An 8,163-nucleotide genomic window follows, 5' to 3' on the forward strand; every position below is an offset into this window, starting at 1 on the left:
TGGCCTTCGCTCGTGCCAAGGTGCATTGGGGGAAGATGGATGCAGAAAAGCTGATGACCGAGGGACCGCCGGAGGGGAAGGAGCATCGCAAGCCCGAATTGTATTATGAAGGCGTCTTGAAAGGAGCCCGCCTTGCGGCGGAGCAATGCACCAAGGACATTATATTTCCATAAATATGGTCATCTTCGTCCTTTGTAATATTTGAACAAGGGCATTCTTATCATCTATTGCTTGTTGTTTGAAAGTTTTTCCTTCTATGCGGCCGTTTTATATATTAATCCTGAGAGTCGGCCAGTCGTCGGCTTCCGCCCCCATGTAGTGAGTACATGGGTGTTCGGGATAAACCTGAGCACTCTTTGTCCCAATTTTGGGTCCCTAAAGGAGGTGTTCAGCACAGCGAACCAGGTGAGGGAGTCCTGGATAAGGGGGTATCCGGATAGCCGGACTGTATACTTTGGCCGGACTGTTGGACTATGAAGATACAAGATTGAAGACTTCATCCCGTGTCCGGATGGGACTCTCCTTGGCGTGGAAGGCAAGCTTGGCGATTCAGATGGAAGATCTCCTGCTCTGTAACCGACTCCGTGTAACCCTAGCCCCCTCCGGTGTCTATATAAATCGGAGAGTTTAGTTCGTAGGCAAAAAAGAACAATCATACCATAGGCTAGCTTCTAGGGTTCAGCCTCTCCGATCTTGTGGTAGATCAACTGTTGTAATACTCATATCATCAAGATCAATCAAGCAGGAAGTAGGGTATTACCGCCATCGAGAGGGCCCGAACCTGGGTAAAACATCGCGTCCCCAGTCTCCTGTTACCATTAGCCTTAGACGCATAGTTCGGGACCCCCTACCCGAGATCCGTTGGTTTTGACACCGACATTGGTGCTTTCATTGAGAGTTCCTCTGTGTCGTCCCTATAAAGGCTCGATGGCTCCTCCAACCTTCAACAATGCGGTCCCGGGTGAGACTTTTCTCCCCAGACAAGTTTTCGTGTTCGGCGGCTTCGCACTGCGGGCCAACTCGCTTGGCCATGTGGAGCAGATTGACGGCTACGCCCCTGACCATCAGGTCTGGTTTAAGAACTTGAATTACACGGCCGATATCCACGGAGACTCGATCTTTGATGGATTCGGACTCATGTCAGGAGCGCCAGACAGTCACGACGAGCACGGCTTAAATCTGCTATCGAACAGTATTCGGGATATCGCCCCTGCTGCGGCTCTGGACCTAAATCCAGGGCAGATTGCGTCATCCGAGGACAGGTGGATGGACCCTGCCATGGAGGCCGCATACTCTTCGGAGGTAGAGCCGAACACAGACTCCGTCGTTAAGGAGATCTGCATCATCGGACCCCCGAACTTGTGTCCGGGTGTAGGTTCTGAACTGCGCGCACCCGGACCCATTGAGTCCGATTGGGCTCCAGTAATGGAGTTCACCGCCGTGGATATGTTTCAGCACTCCCCCTTGGGCGAAGCACTTAATTCATTAAAGTCTCTCTCCTTGACGGAAGACTCTTGGCCGCACTAGGCCCAGGTGGGACACGGATGACGAAGAAAATCACCTCCCACCCACCACCCACTTCATAGCCACTGTTGATGACTTAAGAGACATGCTCGATTTTGACTCCGACGACATCGATAGTATGGACGTCGACGCAGGAGACGATCTGGACCCACCGCCCACGGGGCGCTGGACCGCCACTTCATCATATGACATCTACATGGTGGACACACCTAAGGAAGACAACGGTGAAAAGAAGGACACAACGGAGGATAAACCCTGCGGACAAAAACAAAAACGACGGCGCAGACGCCACTCTAAGTCTAGTCACAGTAAAAATAGCGATAACAGCGCGAGAAAAAACGACACTCCGGTTGACTCCGAGGGCACCAATTTGAACCCAGCAAAGAGCAAGAAGAGCCAGGCCACGCTGAACAAATGCCTGATCAAAGCGATTCCGAAGGCCGGACTAATCAAACTACCCAAGGAGGGGAGGACACTCCGGTTGACGATGCATTCATCATCCCGGAAAAGCGTCTGAAGTAAGATAACCTCCGCAGAAAGCTCCTGGCCACGGCGAGGAGCTAAAGAAGCAGAAGCAAAGGCTTAAAGCCGCGCAGGATACACTCAATCGAAGATGGAACAAGGTGCTAGACACCAAAGGAAAATGTGGCAATGATCGCCACACAAAGAGCTACCCAAAACGCAAGCTGCTACCCGAATTTGACGACGAGGCCGCAACGCCAATTCCACCAAAAAACAATACGACCACTCGGCCGGACCAACCACATCATGGCCGCGATAGAGCAGCCACTAATACCGCGCACGATTTACGTGAGCTCCTAGACAAAAAGGCCGGTGCGGCCAGGTCCATCTATGGATCCAGAGGACATGCTCCAACGCGGGACTATGGTCACCACAATGATCACACTGATCGAATACCAGTTCGGAACCAACACCGGACGCAACAACAACCGACAGCATGCCACGACACGTCCAGATACAGAGGGGCTGCACACCCTCTGTGCTTTACTGATAAGGTGTTGGATCATGAATTTCCACAGGGATTCAAACCCGTGGACATAGAGGCATATGACGGAACCACAGCCCCTGGGGTCTGGATTGAAGATTTTATCCTTCACATACACATGGCTCGTGGGGATGACCTCCACGCCATCAAATACCTTGCCCTCAAGTTGAAAGGACCAGCTCGGCACTGGCTGAAGAGCCTCCCCGAAAACTCAATTGGAAGTTGGGAGGAACTTGAGGATGCTTTCAGGGCCAATTTTCAAGGGACTTATGTCTGACCTCCGGATGCAGACGGTTTAAGTCACATAATACAGTAGCCCGGAGAGTCAGCCCGCAAGCTTTGGAACATATTCCTCACTAAGAAAAACCAAATTGTTGACTGTTCGGATGCCGAAGCCTTAGCGGCCTTCAAACATAGTATCCGATGCGAGTGGCTCGCCAGACACCTCGGAAAAGAAAAGCCAAGGACGATGGCAGCCTTAACAAGCCTTATGACCCGCTTTTGTGTGGGTGAAGACAGCTGGTTGGCCCGTAGAGGCACTAGTGACCCAGGCACATCCGAAATTCGGGATGGTAACGGGAAGCCACCACGCACTAAGCACAAGCGTCGGAATGACGACAGTCCGGACAACACGACGGTCAATGCCGGATTCAGGGGCTCTCGACCCGGTCAAGGAAATAAGCCATTTAAGGTCAGTAAAGAGGGGTCGTCTGGCCTGAATAAAGTCCTGGACAGATCGTGCCAAATCCATGGCACCCCTGAAAAACCTGCAAACCATACTCATGGAGAATGTTGGGTCTTCAAGCAGGCCGGCAAGCTAAACGCCGAACACAAGGGAAGGGAAACACCAAGCGAAGACGAGGATGAGCCTCGCCAGCCAAACACAAGGGGCTAGAAAAAATTCCCACCAGAAGTCAAAACAGTGAACATGGTCCACGAAACTCACACGGAGTTCGTCGTCCCCAAATTCAACCCCTGGGCGGCCTGCCCGATCACTTTTGATCACAGGTACCACCCGGTCAGTATCTGGCACGGAAGATCGGCTGCCTTGGTGCTCGACCCAATAATCGATGGAGACCACCTCACCCGAGTCCTAATGGATGGCGTGTTGGGGAACATAGAAGAAATTCAAATCGTGGAAGGGGTGGATGGACAAGATCAATCTATGGAGATTCTAGCAACAAGAGAGGGGGAGGCTGAGCATCTTCATACCTTTGAAGATCGCTAAGCGGAAGCGTTACAAGAACGCGGTAGATGGAGTCATACTCGCGGCGATTCAAATCGTGGAAGATCCGATCTAGCACCGAACGGACGGCGCCTCCGTGTTCAACACACGTACAGCCCGGGGACGTCTCCTCCTTCTTGATCCAGCAAGGGGTGAGGAGAAGTTGAGGGAGAACTCCGACAGCACGACGACATGGTGGTGGTGGAGCTCGTGGTTCTCCGGCAGAGCTTCGCTAAGCACTATGGAGGAGGAGGAAGTGTTGGTGGAGGGAGGGGCTGCGCCAAAAGCAAGGGTGTTGCAGCCCTCCCACCCCCTCTCTATTTATAGGGTGAAGGGAGAGGGGGCCGACCCCTCTAGATTCCATCTAGAGGGGGGCGGCGGCCAGGAGGGGGAGACTTGCCCCCCAAGCAAGGTGGAGGCGCCCCGTCTCCTAGGGTTTCCGACCCTAGGCGCCTTGCACTACAAAAAAAAGACACATCCGTGACATTTTGGGCCGAGCGATTTTTTTTCCTGTCATACATATGACACTTCTATGACGATAATTGTGACAAAACCCGGTATCATCATAGATGTGGTGGGCTCCTACTTCTATGAAAAAAAATCATGACAGAAAATGGGCTTTTCGTCCTGGGTGGGCTGGAGACGCAGCTGCATGACAATCGTTGGGCCATCCATGACGGAAAAAACCATGGTAGAAGCGAGGGGGAGGAAAATTTCGGGGAGTTGCCGGTTATGGTGGGAGGTCGGAGGCCGAGCGATGCGCGTTTCTCTCATACATGTACGCGCGTGTGTGCGAGACGTTGGCTCTAACTGAACCCGGGCGAGGCGTTGGGCTCTAACTGAACCCGAGCGATTGCACTGTAGGCTACGCGTTACTGAACTCGAGTGATCGATCGATGGCTGTTAACTGAACCCGATCAAGTGATTCCTTCGCTACTGCTGCTAACGGAAGCCGATCGATTGGATGAACATTGAGCATTGCGGGGGGTTTGGATGAACAGTGAGCGGTGGCGTTGCCTCTGGATGAACAGGACCCCGTGGTGTGGAGGGCTGGATGAACAGTAGACGGTGGAGGGGTGGATGAACATGACCCCGTGGTGTGGAGGGTTGGATGAACAGTAGACGGTGGAGGGGTGCCCGTGGAGGGGTGGATGAACATGACCCCGTGGTGTGGAGGGCTGGATGAACAGTAGACGGTGGAGGGGTGCCCGTGGAGGGGTGGTTGAACAGTAGCCGGTGGAGTAGTACACGGTGGAGGCTGGATGAATAGGAGCCCATGGAGGCCGGAGGAGGTCGACGGTAGCCCGTGGAGGCTCGAGGAGGTTGATGGTGGAGATGAACAGTATCCCGTGGAGTCCCGTTTTGCGATACGCCACACCCCTCCCGATGAACAAGACCCCTGTTTCGACCATAGGAGGTCCGTTTCGTCCGTTTTGCGGTATGCCAGACCCCTCCCGATCAACATGACCCCCGTTTTGACCGTAGGAGGTCCATTTCGTCCGTTTTGCGGTACGCCACACCCCTCCCGATCAACAGGACCCCCGTTTCAACAGTAGGAGGTCCATTTCCTCCGTTTTGCGGTACGCCAGACCCCTCCCGATGAATAGGATCCCGTTTCGAACATGGCCGGTCGAACACAAGGCAGTTTCCTCCGTTCTGCAGAACGCCAGGCCTCGTTTCCATCGCCCATTCCATCCAAGCCCTCCCGATGAACACGACCACGCTTTCCGTTCCGACCCAGCCGGTTGGCTCCCACGTGTTCCGTTGCCTCCCGATGAACACGACGCATTCCATTGCCTCCCCATGAACACGACGCATTCTGTTACCTCCCCATGAACACGAGCCCTCGCCTTACGTATGCACGAGTAGGCGTTCTAGACCCCTCCCGTATGTACACATACATGGCCGTATTTTCTTTCTTGCACCCTGGCCGTTGTACGTACGTGTACATGCTAAGTGCGCGCCTCTACTACGACACGTGCGCGCCTCTACTACGACACGTGCGCGTCTCTACATCAACCAGTACGTACGTACACGTTCGCGACCAGGGTGACAACTCTACGTACGCTTCGACCAGGTGGGTCCCGACTGTCAGGCACTTACTTGCCTGCAAAGATGTAGCTGGTGGGTCCCAGCAGTCAGGGGGGCGAATCGTTTTGGTTTTTTTGCCCGGACGCACTTCCTCGCGTGCGAAGGTGTAGCTGCTGGGTCCCAGGAGTCAGGGAGGCGAATCGTTTTTTTTTCCGGACGCACTTCCTTGCATGCGAAGGTGTAGCTGGTGGGTCCTAGCAGTCGGGGGGCAAATTGTTTTTTTCGGACACACTTCCTTGTGTGCGAAGATGTAGCTGGTGGGTCCCAGCAGTCAGGGGGGCGAATTGTTTTTTTATTCCCGGACGCACTTCCTTGCGTGCGAAGATGTAGCTCGTGGGTCCCAGCAGTCAGGGGGTGAATCATTTTTTTCGCGGAATACGGTGGCCCGTCTGGTGGGTCCTCGCTGTCAGGTGGAGGAATAATTATGTTGCCCGTAATAAGGAGGCACTTCCTTGCGGCTGCAGTGGACCCAGCTGTCAGCCTCTCCATGTACAGTCCATGTCTGATGGAAGTTGTTCCTTGGCCATGTTGACCATGCCGCGCCAAGAGCACCACGGCGGTGGACGACGATGAGGCCTAGGAAGGGGACGATGTACAGCCGGGGAAGACGTGGTAGTGGATGCACACGCGGAGAGGAGTACGAGGGTTCACTGGTTCGGCTACGCTGCAGTCGCCGCAGAATAACAGGGGGTGTGGGTGAGTGGAGGGATGGCCTGGCCAGCGCTGGGAGTAGTAGGGGGTGGTGAGGCCTCCGCGGCAGCATAGCCGGCCACGAGAGGCAGGAGCAGGCGGCACGACCGGCGCTGCTTTGGGCGGCTGGAGCAAGAAGACTAGAGGTTGAAGAAGCATGACGGCCGTTGGATGGACATCGTACGGTCACTGTAGCTAGAATCATTTATATTGACTAAGTTGACAAAGCCCTTGGTACGTCAACTTAGTAGGCCCATAGGTCAGCTTCGGAAACGGTGCGCCCCAGATGTCGGGGGGAGGAATCTTTTTTGGGCGGGTGAAGCTAGAATATCCGAGATTGAAGAAGAAGCACGGCATCCGTTGGATGGACATCCAACTGCCACTGCTGCAGGAACCGTGTGTTGACTATAAGTTGACAAAGCCTTGCATACGCGTCAACTCTGTTTTTTTAGGGGACGCGTCAACTTACGCGTCAACTTAGTAAGGACAGAAGTGTGTGGCAGAGAACTTATAGCCCATTTGAGATTTGTAAGAATGTGTAGCCCATTTTTGAATTCTAATGGAATTTACTACAACCCATTTACAGTTTGTTAAAAGTACAGCCCATTTCAACCAACTGTTCAAAACAGAATTCAATAAAATTTCCCACATTTTGATGGGATCCGAATATTTTTATCCCGAAATTTCTAGTCAGATTAAATACAATTTCAATATAAATTTATATTATGTAAAAACCCAACGAAACATTGCGCTCGCAACAATTAATGAAATTAAAATTTTCAATATCCAAAAATAATATTTTATAAAGTAATCACTGTTTGGTGCATTTTTTTATAGTTACTACCCAGTTTTTATAATTAAATGCCATTTATTATTTCTTAAAGCCCATTTTCTTGTTAAGCCTAATGTATCCCTCCTAGGAAAGATTTGCAGCCCAGCGGGGCGGAGAATAACAACTTGACCTTGCCTGGGTATTCCTAAAAAAAGTATAGCTGGGCTAGCCATTTTCAGCTTGAAAAAAATTAATATCTGGGCTGGATATCTGGCCTGGGCTAGACGGGCCACAGCCCGCCCAGTTAATACCTGCAGCTATGTTTTCGTTGTTGTTTAGAGGAGAAAAAATAATATCTGGGGTAAACATCGAAAAACTCTGCAGTGCTCACACCTCAAAAACACAAATACTGCTCGAGCTGCTTGGTCCCAGCTGTCAGTCGCTTCTTGTGCAATTCTCTCATTTGTTGACTACTCCCTCCTTTTCGGTTTATAATGCTCAATTCAAAAATCTCACCAATCAAGGTAGATGGCGAGTGGTGGAATACTTTTTGTAGTTTTGCAAAAGCACCTAACTAATGCTCTTGTTATCCTCAAAAAATTATGTTTATCAATGCATTAATTGCAATGCATGCATGCATAAAGTACATGCATTGGTAAATTTTCTCTTAATACTTGCATGCAATGATTTAATGCACCTTGGAATCTGAACATGTGATGGAAAACAATCAAATTGAGCCTCATAAAATGGAAAAACTAAAATTTTGAGATAATCCCTATAAACCGGAAAGGAGGGAGTACATAGGTTGACAATGGTGTGGGACCATGATGTCAGGAAACCGGGAGGAAGCAAAAT

The sequence above is a fragment of the Triticum dicoccoides genome, chromosome 5B (genome assembly GCF_002162155.2).
Source record: "Triticum dicoccoides isolate Atlit2015 ecotype Zavitan chromosome 5B, WEW_v2.0, whole genome shotgun sequence".
NCBI classification, from domain to species: domain Eukaryota; kingdom Viridiplantae; phylum Streptophyta; class Magnoliopsida; order Poales; family Poaceae; genus Triticum; species Triticum dicoccoides.